The sequence below is a fragment of the Nyctereutes procyonoides genome, unplaced genomic scaffold, assembly GCF_905146905.1.
Source record: "Nyctereutes procyonoides isolate TBG_1078 unplaced genomic scaffold, NYPRO_anot_genome, whole genome shotgun sequence".
Taxonomy (NCBI): domain Eukaryota; kingdom Metazoa; phylum Chordata; class Mammalia; order Carnivora; family Canidae; genus Nyctereutes; species Nyctereutes procyonoides.
In genome coordinates this window covers 18,000,939-18,019,753 of record NW_026575020.1, presented here as the reverse complement: position 1 = coordinate 18,019,753, position 18,815 = coordinate 18,000,939, and the positions used below count along the sequence as shown (strand labels likewise).

The window sequence follows — 18,815 nt, the reverse complement described above, 5'->3', positions numbered from 1 at the left end:
TTAAACAGCTGGAATCATCAAGACAGTGTGGTACTGGCACAAAAACAGACACACAGATCAATGGAACAGAATAGAGAACCCAGACATGGCCCCCAACTCTATGGTCAACTACTCTTTGACAAAGCAGGAAAGAATAGTCAATGGGAAAAAAGAGTCTCTTCAACAAATGGTGTTGGGAAAATTGTACAGCCATATGCAGAAGAATGAAACTGGACTGTACAGCCACATGCAGAAGACATGGCCCCCAACTCTATGGTCAACTACTCTTTGACAAAGCAGGAAAGAATAGTCAATGGGAAAAAAGAGTCTCTTCAACAAATGGTGTTGGGAAAATTGTACAGCCATATGCAGAAGAATGAAACTGGTGTTTTCATACACCATATAAAAAGTAGATTCAAAATGGATTAAAGACCTAAATGTGAGATAAGAATCCATCAGAATCCTAGAGAACGCAGGCAGCAACCTCTGTGACCTCGGCCATGGCAACTGGTTGCTAGACGTGTCTCCAAAAGCAAAGGAAACAAAAGCAAAAATGAACTATTGGGTCTTCATCAAGATAAAAAGCTTTTGCACAGCAAAGGAAACAGTGGAGAAAACCAAAAGACAATTGACAGATTGGAAGAAGGTATTTTGCATACATCTTATCAGATAAAGGGCTAGTATCCAAAATCTATAAAGAACTTATCAGACTCAACATCCAAAGAACAAATAATCCAATCAAGAAATGGGCAGAAGAGGGATGCCTGGGTGGCTCAGCAGTTGAGCACCTGCCCCTGGCTCAGGGCATGATCCAAGGTCTCAGGATCGAGTCCCATATCAGGCTCCCTGCCTGGAGCCTGCTTCTCCCTCTGCCTATATCTCTGCCTACGTCTCTGCCTTTCTCTCTCTGTGTCTGTCATGAATAAATAAATAAAATCTTAAAAAAAAAAAGAAATGGGCAGAAGATATGAACAGACATTTCTCCAGAGAAGACATACAAATGGCCAAAAGACACATAAAAAAATGCTTAACATCACTTGACATCAGGGAAATACAAATTAAAACCACAATAAGATACCACCTCACACCTGTCAGAATGGCTAAAAGTAGTAAGTCAGGAAATGACAGATATTGGCCAGGATGCAGAAAAAGGAGAACCCTCTTATACTGTTGGTGGGAATACAAGCTGGTGCAGCCACTCTGGAAAACAGTGTGGAGTTTCCTCAGGGAGTTGAAAATAGAGCTACCCTATGACCTAGCAATTGCACTACTGGGGATTTACTCCAAAGATACAAATGTAGTGATCCAGAGGAGCACCTGCACCCCAGGGTTTATAGCAGCAATGCCCACCACAGCCAAACTATGGAAAGGCCCAAATGTCCATCAACAGATGAATGGATAGACCTATGGTATGTATATATACAGTGGACTACTAGTCAGCCATCAAAAAAATGAAATCTTGTCATTTGCTACAATGTGGATGGAACTAGAGGATATTATGCTAAGCAAAATGTCAATAGAGAAAGACAATTCTCATATGATCTCACTCATATGTGGAATTTAAGAAAGAAAACGAAGGATCATGGGGAAGGGAGGGAAAAATAAAACAAGATGAAATCAGAGAGGGAGACAAACCATAAGAGACTTAATCATAGGAAACAAACTGAAGGTTGCTGGAGGGGAGGGGGGATGAGGAAACTGGGTGATGGACATTAATGAGAGCAGGTGATGTAATGAGCACTGGGTGTTATGTTAGACTGATGAATCACTGACTTCTACCTCTGTAACTAATAATACACGTATGTTAATTAATTGAATTTAAATTTGAAAATTAATTTAGGGACACCTGGGTGGTTCAGTGGTTGAGGGTCTGCCTTCGGCTTAGGGCATGATCCCAGGGTCCTGGGATTGAGTACCACATCGGGTTCCTTGTGGGGAGCCTGCTTCTCCCTCTGCCTATGTCTCTATCTCTCTCTGTGTCTCTCATGAATGAATAAATAAAATCTTTTTTAAAAATTAAAAAAATTAACTTAAAAATAACACTTTCCATATATAATAGGGTAGGGAAACAGTCACGATAGGAATGAAGTCTGGATATCAAAATGAGGCATGAATGAAATGCGAAATAAACACACATACAGAAAAAAAAGACAATAGAGAAATGCACCAATATATGAAATGTACTTATCTCTTGGTTATAGGGTTTTAAGAATTTTTTTTCTTGGTAAAAATATTTCAGTAGTGTAAAGATAGTTATAGAATGAAAAGAAATAGTTCTTCCTCTCTTATTTCCTTATTTTCCCACCCCTGATCCTACTCTCCAAATGTGCTCATTGTCAATATGTTTTTATAACATATATCCTTTGAGAAAAGCTGTTTTGCATGTATTTTTTAAAAATATTTTATTTATCCATTCATGATAGACATAGAGAGAGAGAGAGGCAGAGACGCAGGCAGAGGGAGAAGCAGGCTTCATGCAGGGAGCCCGACGTGGGACTTGATCCCGGGTCTCCAGGATCGCGCCCCCGGCCAAAGGCAGGTGCTAAACCGCTGAGCCCCCCAGCGGTTTTGCATGTATTTTTTTTGTTTTGCATGTATTTTTATACAAATATGTCTATGTGTTTTATATATACTCAAAGTAACCAGTAATTATTTATCATAGGCTTTTCCTATATTCATGTTTCTTAGTGATTTCTATATAAACACACCTCAGTATTCCAATCATTCCAATTGTTTGATCCTCTGCATATTGTTCATTAACTGAATCTATGACTTACCTAACCACTTCTCTATTAATATGTATTTAGCCTGTTACTTTATTTATTTAATTCCTTAATCAAATTTTCTTTTCTTTTTTTTTAAGTAGGTTCTAGACTCAATGTGGGGCTTGAACTCACAACATAGAGATTAAGAGTTCCATGCTCCACCATGACTGAGCCAGCCAGGTACCCCTATTTAATTTTTTTTAAGATTTTATTTATTCATTATTCATTTGAGAGAGAGGGAGAGAGAACACAAGCAGAAGGAGAGGGAGAGGGAAAAGCAGACTCCCCACTGAGCAGGGAGCCTGATGCCGGGGCTCCATCCCAGGTCCTGGAGATCATGACCTGATCTGAAGGCAGATGCATAACCATCTGAGCCACCCAGGCACCCCAAATTTCTTTTTTTTTTTTTTTTTATCATGAGAAGTGTACTCTTTAATCCCCATCCGATATTTCCTCCCCTCTGGTAACCATCAGTTTGTTCTCTATAGTTATGAGTCTGTTTCTTGGTTTGTCTTTTTCTCTCTTTTTTTTTTTAACCCTTTGCTTGTTTCTTTTGTTTTTTAAATTCCACATATGAGCGAAATCATATGGTATTTGTCTTTCTCTGACTGACTTACTTTGCTTAGCATTATTCTCTCTAGCTCTGTCCATGTTGTTGTTGTTACAAATGGCATGATTTCATTCCTTATTTTTACTGATTGAACAATATTATTTAAGTAACCTCTACACCCAACAGGCTCAAACTCAGAAATCCCAAGATTGAGAGTTGGCGTTGCACTACCCACTAAGCCAGCCAGGTGCCCCAATCCATTTTGGATTTATTTTTGTGTTTGGTGAAAGAAAGTAGTCCAATTTAATTCTTTTGCATGTGGCTCTCCCATTTTCCTAACACCCTTTTGTTGAAAAGAAGTCTTCTTTCCCATTGTATATTCATTTCTCCTTTGTTGAAGATTAACTGACCATATAATTGGGAGTTGTTTCTGGGTTTTCTATTCCATTGATCTATGGGTCCATTTTTTTTTAAACAAGCTTTAATTCACTTTTATTTTTCTTGTATAAAACTCTGTGGTAGCCATAGCTGGAGCCTGGGTCCTCTGCATGGAGACTCTGGTGTGGGTCTTTACAAGATGGTCAGTGAATTCCTGATAGGGAGACTTGGTGAACACAGTCTCTTTCCAGAGATCAGGGGTGAGATAGCTGTAGGTTTTGGAGATAGCATCAAAAGTAGCTTTGGCAAAGTTCCCCAGGGTGGTAATGCAGCCCCTGGCCGAAGTGTAGCAGTCGTCAATACCAGCCATCATCCGTAGCTTCTTGGGCACAGGGGCTGAGACAATGCTAGTGCCTCTGGGGGCAGGGATGAGACGCACCAGCACAGAACCACAGCGGCCAGTCACCTTGCATGGGACAGTGTGGGGCTTGCCGATCTTGTTCCCCCAGTAGCCTCGCCGAACCGGGACGATGGAAAGCTTGGCCAGGATGATGGCCCCACGGATGGCAGTGGCTACCTCCTTGGAGCACTTGATGCCCAGACCCACGTGTCCGTTGTAATCTCCGGTGGCAACGAATGCCTTGAACGTGGTCGGCTGGCCAGCACGGGTCTGCTTTTGCACGGGCAGGATTTTCAAAACCTCAATCCTTGAGGGATGCCCCCAAGAAGAAGTCCATGATCTCAGATTCCTTGATGAGCAGAGAAAAGAGGACTTGACCTTCATGTCCTTGACCAGGTGGCCCAGCTTGGTGACGGGGATCCACTCCTTGCCCCCCACTGCCACTGCCCCCGCCCCGATGCCGCTGCCGAAGCCTTCGTGGAAGCCCCCGCGGCCTCCGGCCCCCCCGCAGCACCAGTGCCACCGGCCATTTGGTGTTCTCTCGGAGAAGTATGGGTCTATTCTTATGCCAGTACCATACTGTTTAACTACTACCACTTTGTAATATAACTTGAAATCTGGAATTGTGATACGTCCAGTTTTGTTTTGTTTTTTTTTTTTTTCAAGATTGCTTTGGCTATTTGAAGTCTTTTGTGGTTCCATACAGATTTTAAGATTGTTCTTGCTCTGTGAAAAATGCTATTGTATTTTGACAGAGATTGCATTAAATCTATAGATTGCTCTGGGGAATATAGACATTTTAATGATGTTTATTCTTTCAACCTATGAGTATGGGGTGTCTTTCCATTTTGTGTCATCTTCAGTTTCTTTCATTAGTGTTTTATAGTTTTCAGTATACAGGTCTTTCACCTCGTTAGTTAATTTTATTCATAGATACTTTATTGGTTTTGTTGCAATTGTAAGTGGGATTGTTTTCTATATTTCACTTTCTGCTGCTTCATTTTTAGTGTAGAGTAATGCATCAGATTTTTGTACATTGATTTTGTATCCTACAACTTTACTGAATTCATTTATCAGTTCTAGCAGATTTTTGGTGGAGTCTTTAGGTTTTTCTTTATATAGTATCATGTTATGTGCAAATAGTGAGAGTTTTACTTCTTTCCTTACCAATTTGGATGCCTTTTATTTCTTTTTGTTGTCTGATTGCTGAGACTACGTCTTCTTGTACAATGTTGAATAAAAGTGGTGAGAGTGGGCATCCTCGTCTTGTTCCTTACCTTAAGGGAAAAGCTCAGTTTTTCACCATTAAGTTGATGTTGGCTGTGGGTCTTTTATAAGTGGCCTTTATTATATTAAGATATAATAGACCTCTAGACCTACTTTGCAGAGAGTTTTTTGTTGTTGTTGTTATCATGAATGGATGTACTTTGTCAAATGCTTTTTCTGCATCTGTTGAAATAATCATATGTTTTTTTTATCCTTTCTCTTATTGATGTGAGGTACCACGTTGCTTGTTCTTCCACCTTTGTATTCTGGGAATAAATCCCACTTGATTGTGGTAATTGATTTTTTAAAACATATTGTTAGATTTGATTTGCTAATATATTTTTTAATTTTTAAAAATATTTTATTTATTTATTCATGAGAGACAGAGAGAGAGAGGCAGAGACACAGGCAGAGGGAGAAGCAGACTCCATGCAGGGAGCTTGACTTGGGACTTGACCCCGGGTTTCCAGGATCAGGCCCTGGGCTCAAGGAGGCGGTAAACCGCTGAGCCACCTGGGCTGCCTGATTTGCTAATATTTTGTTGAGGATTTTTGCACTTACATACATGAGAGATATTGGCCTGTAGTTCTCTTTTTTGGTAGTGTCTTTATCTAGTTGGTATCAGGGTGATACTGACCTCATAGAATGAATTTAGAAGTTTTCCTTCCTCTGGTATTTTTTGGAATAGTTTGAGAAGAAGGGATATTAATTACTCTTTAAATTTTTGGTAGAGGGGGATCCCTGGGTGGCTAAGCAGGTTTAGCGCCTGCCTTCAGCCTGGGGCGTGATCCTGGAGTCCCAGGATCTAGTCCCACATCGGGCTGCCTGCATGGAGCCTGCTTTTCCTTCTGTGTCTGCCTCTCTCTTTCTCTCTCTGTCTCTCATGAATAAGTAAATAAAATAAATCAATAAACAAACAAACAAATAAATAAATAAATAAAATTTTTGGTAGAATTTGCCTGTGAAGCCATCTTGTCCTGGACTTATGTTTTTTGATTCCTGATTCAGTTTCACTGCTGGTGAGTGGTCTATTCAAGTTTTCTATTTCTTCCTGCTTTAGTTTCGGTAGGTTATATGTTTTTAGGAATTTGTTCATTTCTTCTAAATTATCCAATTTGTTGGCATGTATGTTTTCATAATATTCTGTTATAATTGTATTTCTGTGGTGTTGGTTATTCTTCTCCATTAGTAATTTTGTTTATTTGGGTCCTCTCTCTTTTTTATTTTAAATTTTATTTATGGGGATCCCTGGGTGGCGCAGCGGTTTAGCGCCTGACTTTGGCCCAGAGCACGATCCTGGAGACCCGGGATCGAATCCCACGTCGGGCTCCCGGTGCATGGAGCCTGCTTCTCCCTCTGCCTATGTCTCTGCCTCTTTCTCTCTCTGTGTGTGTGTGTGTGACTATCATAAATAAATAAAAATTTAAAAAAAATAAATTTTATTTATTCATGAGAGACACAGAAAGAGAGGCAGAGACACGGGCAGAGGGAGAAGCAGGCTCCACACAAGGAGCCCTATGTGGGACTGGATTCCGGGAATCCGGGATCACGCCCTGAGGCAAGGCAGATGCTCAACCACGGAGCCATCCAGGCATCCCTCCTCTTTCATTTTTAAAATAAAAAAAGGCATCCCTCCTCTTTCATTTTTAAAATAAGTCTGGCTAAAGATTTATGCATTTTGTTGATCTTTCCAAAGAATCAGCTTCTAGTTTCACGGATCTATAGAACAGATAAATTATATATTAAATATAATATATTTAATATATAGAACAGATATATATATAAATATAATATATTTATATATAGAACAGATAAATTATATATTAAATATAATTTACTTCTGCTCTAATCTTTATTATTTCCTTCCGTTTGCTGGGTTTGAGTTTTGTTTGTTCTTTTTCTAGCTCCTTTAGGTATAAAGTTAGGTTGTTTGAGATTTTTTTCTTCCTTCTTGAGATAGCCCTGTATTGCTATAAATTTCTCTTTTAGAACCACTTTTGTTGCACCCCAAAGATTTTGGACTGTTTTGCTTTCATTTTCATTTATTTTTATGTAATTTTGATTTCTTAAGGTTACAAGTATTTAAAAAAAAACCACTTTTTGGGGCACCTGGGTGGCTCAGAGGTTGAGTCTCTGCCTTTGGCTCAGGGTGTGATCCCAGGATCCTGGATGGAGTCCCATATAGGGCTCCCCACAGGGAGCCTGCTTCTCCCTCTGTCTATGTCTCTGCCTCTCTGTCTGTGTCTCTCATGAATAAATAAAATCTTAAAAAAATACTTTTTAGTATTTTCCTATATAGTTAATATACACCACCTCTATTAGAAATAAAATTCCATCTGGGATTTTCGTTACAGTTTGTGTGAACTCATTTAACACTCCTTCCTCCCACCTCTACCCCTTGTGGTATGTATAGCTTTTCCTGGTGTGGGAGGGTAGTTTCCTAAATTCTCAAGTTGGCCTTAGGAATCTGCAGCCAGAGAGCCTGATGATGTCTATGGCTTTGAGATGATCAGAGGCAAGGACACTGCTATAGTGGTCAGGTTGCATTTTTTGCTAGTAAATGGCAGATGGAAGATTCTAGTCCAGCTCCAGTATCTGTAGCCTCAACCACACTAGAGATGTCTCTAGGATATGAAAAGCCCTCCATCAGGGAGACATTAAGAAACAGATATAGGATGTCCTTAGGGGCAGAGAGATCTTTGAGGACTCGGCGCAATCTTAGGCTTGAATGAATCTGTCCATGCTACCATTCTGTCCTGCGTTGTGCTAGTAAACTGTGAGCTTCCTGGAAATGTTGGTTGGCTTTGATAGACTCCTCTCAACTTTTCCTTTTCTTCTTTCTTTCTCACTCTCTCTTCTTTTCTTAAGATTTTATTTATCTATTCATGTGAGAGACACACAGAGAGAGAGAGAGAGAGACAGAGACACAGGCAGAGGGAGAAACAGACTCCCACCAGGACTTGATCCTAGGACCCCGGAATTATGACCTGAGACAAAGGCAGATGCTCAACCACTGAGCCACCCAGGTGCTCCCCTCCAACTTCTTTCTTCTGAGACTCCTCTTTCTTACCCGTGGTGATTTCTGTCATTGGAATCAATCTTTAATAAGACACAATCTACCTAACACTCTTCCTCCACAAACTTGACCTAAAGTCAAAGAGCTTTGCTCAACCCTACTTACTATTAAAACCTTGAGTAACTGCTATGGTGCTGGGCATCTGCTGAGTCTTATAGGTGCCATCCTGGCAGATGGAATCACCTGGCTAAGCATGCTGCATCATCATGTATTTAGTAAAAGAAGTTTTAAGGCTCCTCTTTCTTCTCCTCCATAATCGTCTAGTGAGGGAGAAAGGAACGAACATTTTCACAATGTCTATAATGGGTATGGTACTGACTCAGGCATTGCACTCATTTTATTTAATCTTCAAAATAATCCAAGAGACATGTAGTGTCCTTTTCACTTGAAAGATGAGTAGCCAAGCTCAGAAATGGAGTAATTTGTCTAAGTTCTCCCAGCTAGTAACAGGTACCTTCTTTGGACTCTTAAGTCCTTGTTCTCATAAGCACCCTGTCTCCCTAGAACTCTTACCTTCAATAAAACTTGATTTTATTCAAGTTGAGAGAAAGGGAGCTCACGTGCAAGTGGGGTAGAGGGGGAGAGGGAGAAGCAGACCCCCAATGAGCAGGGAGCCCAATGCGGGGTTCGATGCAGAGCTCTACCTCAGGACCCAGAGATCATGACTTGAGCCCAAGGCAGACACCAACCAACTGAGCCACACAGAAACTCTTGTTTGTTTGTCTTTTAAAGATGTATTTATTCATGAGACACACACACACACACACACACACACACACACACACACACACAGAGGCAGAGACATACGCAGAGAGAGAAGTAGGCTCCATGCAGGGAGCCTGATGCGGGACTCTATCCCAGGACCCCGGGATCATGCCCTGAGCCAAGGCAGATGCTTAACCGCTAAGCCACCCAGGCGTCCCTGTTTGTTTTTAAAGTAATCTTCTCCCTCTGCCTATGTGTCTGCCTCTCTGTGTGTCTCTCATGAATAAATACGATCTTAAAAAAAAAAAAGTAATCTTACTCAATGTGGGGCTTAAACTCATGACTCCACCAAGATCAGGAGTCACATGCTCTACCATATGAGCCAGGGAGGAGCCCCTAAGGATGGTTTTTAAATGGCTCTTTTATTTGTTTGGTCTTGTGTAATCTAGTTACTCTGATACCAAGATAGCAGATGCACTTAAGCTTTATTAAGGCACTGAGTGGAAGTGAGCATTCAGATTATTTCAAACTTTATTGTACTTTATGTCTTATTTAATTGCTTATGCAATTAGAAAGTTTGTCCTAAAATTTTTTTTTAAAGATTTTATTTATTCATAGAGACAGAGAGAGAGAGGCAGAGACACAGGCAGAGGGAGAAGCAGGCATCATACAGAGAGCCTGATGTGGGACTCGATCCAGGGTATCCAGGATCACGCCTCGGGCTGCAGGCGGCGCTAAAGCGCTGCGCCACCTGGGCTGCCCTGTCCTAAAATTTTTAATTGTGGCAACTCATAAAATGTATCGTCTTAGGGTGTACAGTTCAGTAGTATTATATCTATTATATAATGACTCTCCAGAACTGTTTCATCTTGCAAAACTGAAACTCTACCCATTAATAAACCACTCCCCATTTTCAGCTCCTCCTGGCTCTGACAACTACTATTTCTACTTTCTGAGTTTGACCACATATGTCCTGTAAGTAGAATCTTACAGTCTACCCTCCTCTACCCTCCCCTCCCTTTTGTGTCTGGCTTGCAAACACAATGAATAATGCCCTCAAGGTTTAATGTTGTAGCATGTGTTAGAAATTCCTTCCTTTTTAAGGAATAATAATTCCTGAATATTATTACTCAGGATGAATAATATTGCATTGTATGGATATATCACATTTTGTTATCCATCCATGTTGGACATTTGCGTTTCCACATTTTATTATGAATAATGCTGCTATGAACATAGGTTTACAAGTGTCTGAGATCCTGTTTTTAATTCTTTTGAGTATATACCCCTAAGAAGGATTGCTGGATCACATGGTAATTCTACTTTCAATTTTTTTGTGGAGCCCCCTTACTGTTTACCATAGTAGGTGCACCATTTTATTATCTTCCCACCAGTAATGCACAAGATTTCCAACTTCACTACATTCTTGCCAATACTTTTTCTGATAATAATTGTCCTGAGGAGTTTGAGTTTGCCTTGAATTTTCAAACTGTAGAAATAAATGTGTATAAAGTAAGTGGGTGTGGTTTGTTAACATATTTAGAGCAAATTCTATATAAAATTTGTTAAATAAATGCACAAATCAGCAATGTTTAGAAGCTGGGAAGCTTTAATTCTGTAAGTAATATGATAACTAGTTTTAACTAAGCTAGTTTAATTCTGTGAGTTATATGATCATATAACTAGCTTTAACTAAGCTTTAAATAAAATGCTGCTTACGTACCAAGAAGAGGCAACTCAAACTTTCAGGGAAGGCTTCCTTTGAGCTTGACAGATAAGTAAAAGTTTAGACAGAAAATGGCATTAAAAATTTTTTTTAAATTCAATTTGCCAACATATAACACCCATCAAGGGTGCTCATCCCATCAAGTTCCCTCCTTAAAGCCTTTCTCCCAGCTATCCTATCCCCCCAACTACCTCTCCTTCTGCAATCCTTTGTTTCCCAGAGTTAGGAGTCTCTCATGGTTTGTTTCCCTAATTATTCTCCACTCAGTTTCCCCTCCTTCCCCCCCCCCTTTTTTGAAGATTTTATTTATTTATCCATGAGAGACACACACACACACACACACAGAGGCAGAGACAGAAGCAGGCTCCATGCAGGGAGCCCCACTTGGGACTCGATCCTGGATTTCCAGGATCATGCCCTGGGCTGAAGGCCGGCACTAAACCACTGAGCCACCTGGGCTGCCCCCCTCCTTTCCCTTATAATCCCTTTCACTATTTCTTATATTCCACGTATGAGTGAAACCATATGATGATTGTTCATCTCTGATTTACTTACTTCACTCCATAATACCCTCCAGTTCCATCCACATTGAAGCAAATGGTGGGTATTCATCATTTTTGATGGCTAATATTCCAGTGTGTGTGTGTGTATACATATACATATATATATATGTATACACACACACACACACATATATACACATACACCACATCTTTATCCATTCATCTGTCCAAGGACATCGTGACTCCATCCACAGTTTGGCTATTGTGGACATTGCTGTTATGAACATTGGGGTGCAGGTGTCCTGGTGTTTCACCTACATCCGTATCTTTGTGGTAAATACCCAGTAGTGCAATTGCTGGGTTGTAGGGCAGTTTTATTTTTAACTCTTTTAGGAACCTCCACACAGTTTTCCAGAGTGGCTGTACTAGTTCACATTCCCACCAACAGTGCAAGAGGGTTCCCCTTTCTCCACATCCTCTCCAACATTTGTTGTTTCCTGTCTTGTTAATTTTCCCCATTCTCACTGGTGTGAGGTGGTATCTCATTGTGGTTTTGATTTGTATTTCCCTGATGGCAAGGGATGCAGAGCATTTTCTCATGTGCTTGTTGGCCATGTGTATGTCTTCTTTGGTGAAATTTCTGTTTATGTCTTTTGCCCATTTCAGATTGGACTGTTTGTTTCTTGAGTGTTGAGTTTAATAAGTTCTTTATAGATCTTGGATACTAGCCCTTTATCTGATATGTCATTTGCAAATATCTTCTCCCATTCTGTAGATTGTCTTTTAGTTTTGTTGATTGTTTCCTTCACTGTGCAGAGCTTTTTATCTTGATTAAGTCCCAATAGTTCATTTTTGCTTTTGTTTCCCTTGCCTTCATAGATGTATCTTGCAAGAGTTGCTGTGGCCAAGTTCAAAAAGGGTATTGCTTGTGTTCAACTCTAGGATTTTTATGGGTTCTTGTCTCACATTTAGATCTTTCAATCATTTTGTGTCTATCTTTGTGTATGTGTAAGAAATTGGTCCAGTTCCATTCTTCTGCATGTGGCTGTTCAATTTTCCCAACACCACTTCTTGAAGAGACTGTCCTTGTTCCAGTGGATAGTCTTTTCTGCTTTGTCAAAGATGAGTTGACCATAGAGTTGAGGGTCCAACTGTGGGTTCTCTATTCTGTTCCATTGATCTATGTATCTGTTTTTGTGCCAGTACCATACTATCTTGATGATCACAAGTTTGCAATACAGCTTGAAATCAGGCATTGTGATACCCCCAGCTTTGGTTTTCTTTTTCAATATTCCTCTGGCTATTCGGGGGTGTTTTCTGATTCCATACAAATCTTATTTGTTCCAACTCTGTGAAGAAAGTCTATGGTATTTTGATAGGAATTTCCTTGAAACATGTAAATTGCCCTGGGTAGCATAGACATTTTCACAATATTTATTCTTCCAATCCATGAGCATGGAATGTTTTTCCATCTCTTTATGTCTTCCTCAATTTCTTTCATAAATGTTCTGTGGTTTTTAGAGTATACATCCTTTACCTCTTTGGTTGTTTATTCCTAGGTATCTTATGGTTTTGGGTGCAATTGTAAATGAGATTGATTCCTTAATTTCTCTTTCTTCAGTCTCATTGTTAGTGTATAGAAATGCCACTGATTTCCGGGCATTGATTTTGCATCCTGCCACATTTCTGAATGGCTGTATGAGTTCTAGCAAACTTGGGGTAGAGTCTTTGGATTTTCTATATACAAAATCATGTGATCTGCAGAGGGAGAGTTTGACTTCTTCTTTGCCAATTTGAATGCCTTTTATTTCTTTTTGTTGCCTGATTGCTGCAGCTAGGACCTCTAGTACTATGTTGAATAGCAGTGGTATGAGTGGACATAAATGTCGTGTTCCTGATCTTAGGGGAAAAGCTCTCAGTTTTTCCCCATTGAGAATGATATTTGCTGTGGGCTTTTCATAAATGGCTTTTATGATATTGAGGAATGTTCCCTCTATCCCTATGCTTTGAAGAGTTTAAATCAGGAATGGATACTGTATTTTGTCAAATGCTTTCTCTGCATTTATTGAGAGGATCATATGGTTCTTGTTTTTTCTCTTATTGATGTGATCTCTCATGTTGATTGTTTTACAAATGTTGAAATACCCTTGCATCCTGGGCATAAATCCCACTTGGTCATGGTGAATAATCCTCTTAATGTACTGTTGGATCCTATTGGCTAGTAGCTTGGTGAGAATTATTGCATCTATGTTCATCACGGATATTGGTTTATAATTCCTTTTGGTGGGTCTTTGTCTGATTTTGGGATCAAGGTAATGCTGGCCTCTTAGAACAAGTTTGGAAGTATTCCCTCCCTTTCTATCCTTTGAAACAGCTTTAGTAGAATAGGTATTATTTCTTCTTTAATGTTTGGTAGAATTTGGGAAACCATCTGGCCCCTGGACTTTTGTGTCTTGGGAGGTTTTTGATGACTGCTCCATTTTCCTCGCTGTTATTGGCCTGTTCAGGTTTTCTATTTCTTCCTATTCCACTTTTGGTAATTTTTTAAAAAAGATTTTATTCATTTATTCATGAGAGAGAGAGACAGAGAGAGAGAGGCAGAGACACAGGCAGAAGGAGAAGCAGGTTCCATGCAGGGAGTCCAATGTGGGACTCGATCCAGGGTCTCCAGGATCAGACCCTGGGCCAAAGGCGGTGCTAAACTGCTGAGCCACATGGGCTGCCCAACTTTTGGTAATTTGTGGGTTTCCAGAAATGCATCCATTTCTTCTAGATTGCCTAATTTGTTGGCATATAGTTACTCATAATAGATTTTAAACTCGTTTGTATAACCTTGGTATTGGTTGTGATCTCTCCTCTTGTTTATGATTTTGTTGAGTCTTTTTTCTTTTTAATAAGGCTGTCCAGGGGTTTATCTTATTAATTCTTTCAGGGAACCAGTCCTGGTTTTGTTGATCTGTTCTACAGTTCTTCTGGTATCTATTTCATTGAGTTCTGCTCTAATCTTTATTATCTCTCTTCTTCTGCTTGGCTTATGCTTTATTTGCTGTTCTTTCTCCAATCCCTTTAGGTGTGAGGTTAGCTTGTGTATGAGTTTTTTCCCTTTTTTTGAGGGAGGCTTATATTGCGATGTATTTACCTCTTAGGACCGCTTTTGCTGTATCCCAGAGATTTTGAGCTGTTGTATTTTCATTTTCATTAATTTCCACGAATCTTTTTAATTTTTCTCTAATTTCCTGGTTGACCCATTCATCTTGGTTGACCTTTTAGTAGGATGCTCTTTAACCTCCATGTGTTTGAGTTTCTTCCAAATTATTTCTTGTGATTGAGTTCTAGTTTCAAAGCACTATGGTCTAAAGATATGCAGGAAACAATCTCAATCTTTTGGTATCAGTTGAGACCTGATTTGTAACCCAGAATGTGGTCTATTCTGGAGAAAGTTTCTTGTGCATTTGAGAAGAATGTGTATTCAGTTGCATTAGAATGGAATGTTCTGTTTATATCTGTGAAATCTATTTAGTCCAGTGTATCATTCAAAGCCCTTGTTTCTTTGGTGATGGTCTGCTTAGAAGATCTGTCTTTTGCTGAAAGTGCTGTGTTTAAGTCTCCTGCTATTACTGTATTATCTATTACCTCTTTACTTTGGTTATTAATTGATTGATATACTTGGTTGCTCCCACATTAGGGACATAAATATTCATAATTGTTAGGTCTTCTTGTTGGATAGACCCTTTAAGTATGATATAGTGTCCCTTTCCATCTCTTATTATTACAATATTTGATATAAACTCTAACTTATCTGATTTGAGGATTCCTACCCCAGCTTTCTTTTGAGGAACATTTGAATGGTAAATGGTTCTCCACCCCTTTTCAGGCTGGAGGTGTCCTTAGGTCTAAAATGAGTCTCTTGTAGATAGCATATAGATGGGCCTTGCTTTTTTGTCCAGTCTGATACCCTATGTCTTTTGATGGGGTCATTTAGCTCATTCATGTTCAGAGTAACCTTTGGAAGATACGAATTTAATGTCATAGTATTACCTATACAGTCCCTGTTTTTGTGGATTGTTTCTTTGGGCTCCCTCTTTCTTTTAGAGTCCCCTTTAGTATTTCTTGCAGAGCCAGTTTGGTGGTTACATATTCTTTCAGTTTCTATCTATCCTGGAAGCTCTTTCTTTCCTATTCTGAATTACAGCTTTGCTGGATAAAGTATTCTTGGCTGCATGTTTTTCTAATTTAGTACCCAATATATATCATGCCAGCCCTTTCTGGCCTGCCAGGTCTCTGTGGATCTGATATTTCTCCCCACATAAGCTTGTCTGAGCTGCTTTAATAATTTTCTGTTTATCTTTGAAATTTGCAAGTTTCACTATTAAATGTCAAGGTGTTGAATGGTTTTTGATTTTTTGGGGGGTCCTCTCTGTTGGATCTGAATGTCTCTTTCCCTCCCCAATTAGGGAAGTTCTCAGCTATGATTTGTTCAAATATACTTTGTGGTCCTCTCGCTCTCTCTACTTCTTTTGGAATCCCAGTTAAGACGAATATTATTCCTTCTCAAGCTATTATTTGTTTCCTGAAGCCTTTCCTCGTGGGTTCTTGATTTTCTTTCTTCCTCAGCTTCCTTCCTTTCCATTAACTTGTCTTCTATGTCACTCACTCTCTCTTCCACCTCATTAACCCTAGCAGTTTGGAGCATCCTGTTTAGACTGCATCTCAGTTATTTTTAATTTGGGCCTAATTAGATCTCAAGTCTGCAGTAAGAGAATCTCTAGAGTCCTTTATGGTTTTTTTCCAGATCTACCAGTAATTTTATAATTGTACTTCTGAATTGTATTTCTGACATTTTATTTAAATCCACATCCAGCAATTCTGTGACAGAGTATTACTTCCAGTTCTTTTGTGGTGAATTCTTACTTCTAGTCATTTTGTCCAGTGTAGAGTGGCTGTATGAGTAAGAAGAGTCAGAAATATCAACCATGACCAAAGTAAAATACACCCTGGATGATTCCAAAGAGATCAGAGAGCAGAAAATAAAAGGAAAAGAACAGAACAAAATAAAACAAAAGGACCACTAAAATGAGAAACAAATGTTAAAAAATAGAATAAAAAAAACAAAAACAAAGAAAAAAAAGGGGTGGTGGTGAGGAAGTGGTGATAGAAAGAGTATATAATCTTCCCAAGGGGACCTAGAAGGTGAGTGTATTTTGTTCTCTCCCCAAGGGGACCTAGAAGGTGAGTGTATTTTGTTCTGTATGTTAGATGAGGCTCAATTCCAAATTTATATAAACCAGCAAAACTTATACAGGGACCCAACATCGACCACAAAAACAGAAACAAGATAAAAGGGGGGGAAGAATGGGAAGGAAGAGGGAATAGTCTCACAGAATGAACCGACATGGTGTTCCACTTGGTTCTGGGTGTGTTTTGGTCTGTTTGTTAAAAGGTACTAATTTCCACCATTATAAAACAAAATGAGACAGAAAAAACAAAAAACAAAAACCCATAACTCATATATCTACCAAAATTAAATTGACTATGTTGAAGGGAATCCAATAATGAAGAATATATCTAAGACATGTAATTGTAGAAATATGAAAGTCAAAAAGGAAAAATCTTAAAAACAAACAGTAGGTAAAATACTGTAGTTAAGGCAAGAAAAGAGAAAAAATATTGGAAAATTTTAACCTGCAATATAAATGAATTGTAAGAAAAAAGCCCTCTAGTTCTATATACTATTTTCCCTCAGTACTGGAGCTTTCCAGTGCTGCTTGGTTGGTAAACTTGCTGTTCCCATTCTTCCAGCAGTTCTTTTGGGGGCAGGGTCTGCTGCGCTGATTCTCAGGAGTCTGTGCCTGGGTGGAAATGCCCCACCTTTGCCAGGTGTGGAGCTCAGTGTGAGCTGTTATCCTGTCCTGTGAGACCGTTGTTCTCTAGAGGCCCCGCCTCTCCCAGGTGAAAGAGGAAAAGAAGAAAAACAAATGGTGGCATCCAGATCTCTAGCTCTGGAGGCAAGAGCTCCCAGCAATACCAAACTGCAGTCTCCCAGTCCACACTGGCCTAGGTGCTCTGGGGGGCAGGGGCAGGTGCACTGATCTGCACAAATTGAAGGGAACCCAGTAGCAGGATAATTCTTGCTGTCCTGTGTCCTCCCAGGGTCTGCCTCTCCAGAAGGGAACAGAGGACAGCCACCTCCGTCCAATGCCAGGCTCTAGGGTAAAGGGAGCTCTGGTGCCCACCTGTGTAAACATCCAGCTTCTCCCAAATGCCCCAGAGGGTTGCAGCATTCCAGCCCTTTACCATGATCTCACCGCAGTTTGCGGTGAGCTTTCTCCCAGGCAGCCCTATTCTTATTGTGCCTCCAGGAATATTGAGGCTTCACTGCCCCTCCTGTGATTCTGCCCTATCCCCCTGCTGAGCACTTTACAGTCAGAGAAGACTCAGGTGTGGGTTTTTAAAGTTCATGCTTGTCCAGGGCTCAGCTTTTGGTCTGGCTTGTCGCAGCTCCACTCTTGGGCTGATTTTCCCAGCATGCCGCGGCTCCCCTCCCCCACCTTTTTTCTTCCCCGCCTTCCTACCTTGTCAGAAGTGAGCACTTTTCTCTCTGAGGCATTCCAGCTGTTCTCTCTTTACATCTCAGGTTGAATTCATAAGTGTTCAGGATGTTTTGAAAGTTATCTAGGTAAGTTTGTGGGACCAGATGAATTGAGGACCCCTACTCTTCCACCATCTTGCCTCCTCCTACCAGAAAACGGCATTCCATACAAAAGAATAGCATGTTCAGAGTCATGGAAATGTAAAAGGAAAAAATTTTAAAGTCAGTGTCCCTGCAAATGGCAGGCAAGATAAAACCAGTGTTGACTACTGCAAGTGAAGGGGGATTTTGTCTAAACGTTAATTTTTTTATAGTAATTTAAGATTTGGTTTCATTTCCTCACTAGCTGTTCTACATGCTTAAGATTCATGCTGTTCCATGGCAGATTTTTTTAAAGATCTAATTTGACCCCACCATTCATATGAGGAAATGAAACACAAAGAGGCTTATAATAACATATCTCAAATTCCTACTGCTCAGAGGCAGAGCTGGAACCCAAATCCAGACCCAGGGTTTTCTCCACTATTGCCAACAGAACTTCCCAGGTCTCTGCACCAGCCTCAGCTGTTCTGAGATTGATGCATAGGGAAAAGAATGGGGTAATTATTTCTGTAGACACTAGTCACCACTACCCTCCCACTGATTAATGTATTGCTCTGTCTTTTCCAAAGTACTTTCATGAACCACCATATCTCCAGATGCCATTACCATATGTCTCCTCTGCCACACCTCTTAATTTTTCATAAATAAGAGCATTTTTATTCTAGTTCTAGAAGTTTCTCTCATACTGTTCTCTAATAAAAACAGGTTGCAATAATAATCCCAAGTCCCCACCAAAAATGATCACAACTGAATTGGAAACGAATACACACTGTGAA

General features: G+C 40.0%; 1 pseudogene; it reads right to left on the bottom strand.

The window, feature by feature from the left end:
• LOC129514679 (40S ribosomal protein S2-like) lies at nt 1–17,645 on the bottom strand (annotated as a pseudogene).
• Nucleotides 17,646–18,815: the final 1,170 nt, after the last annotated feature.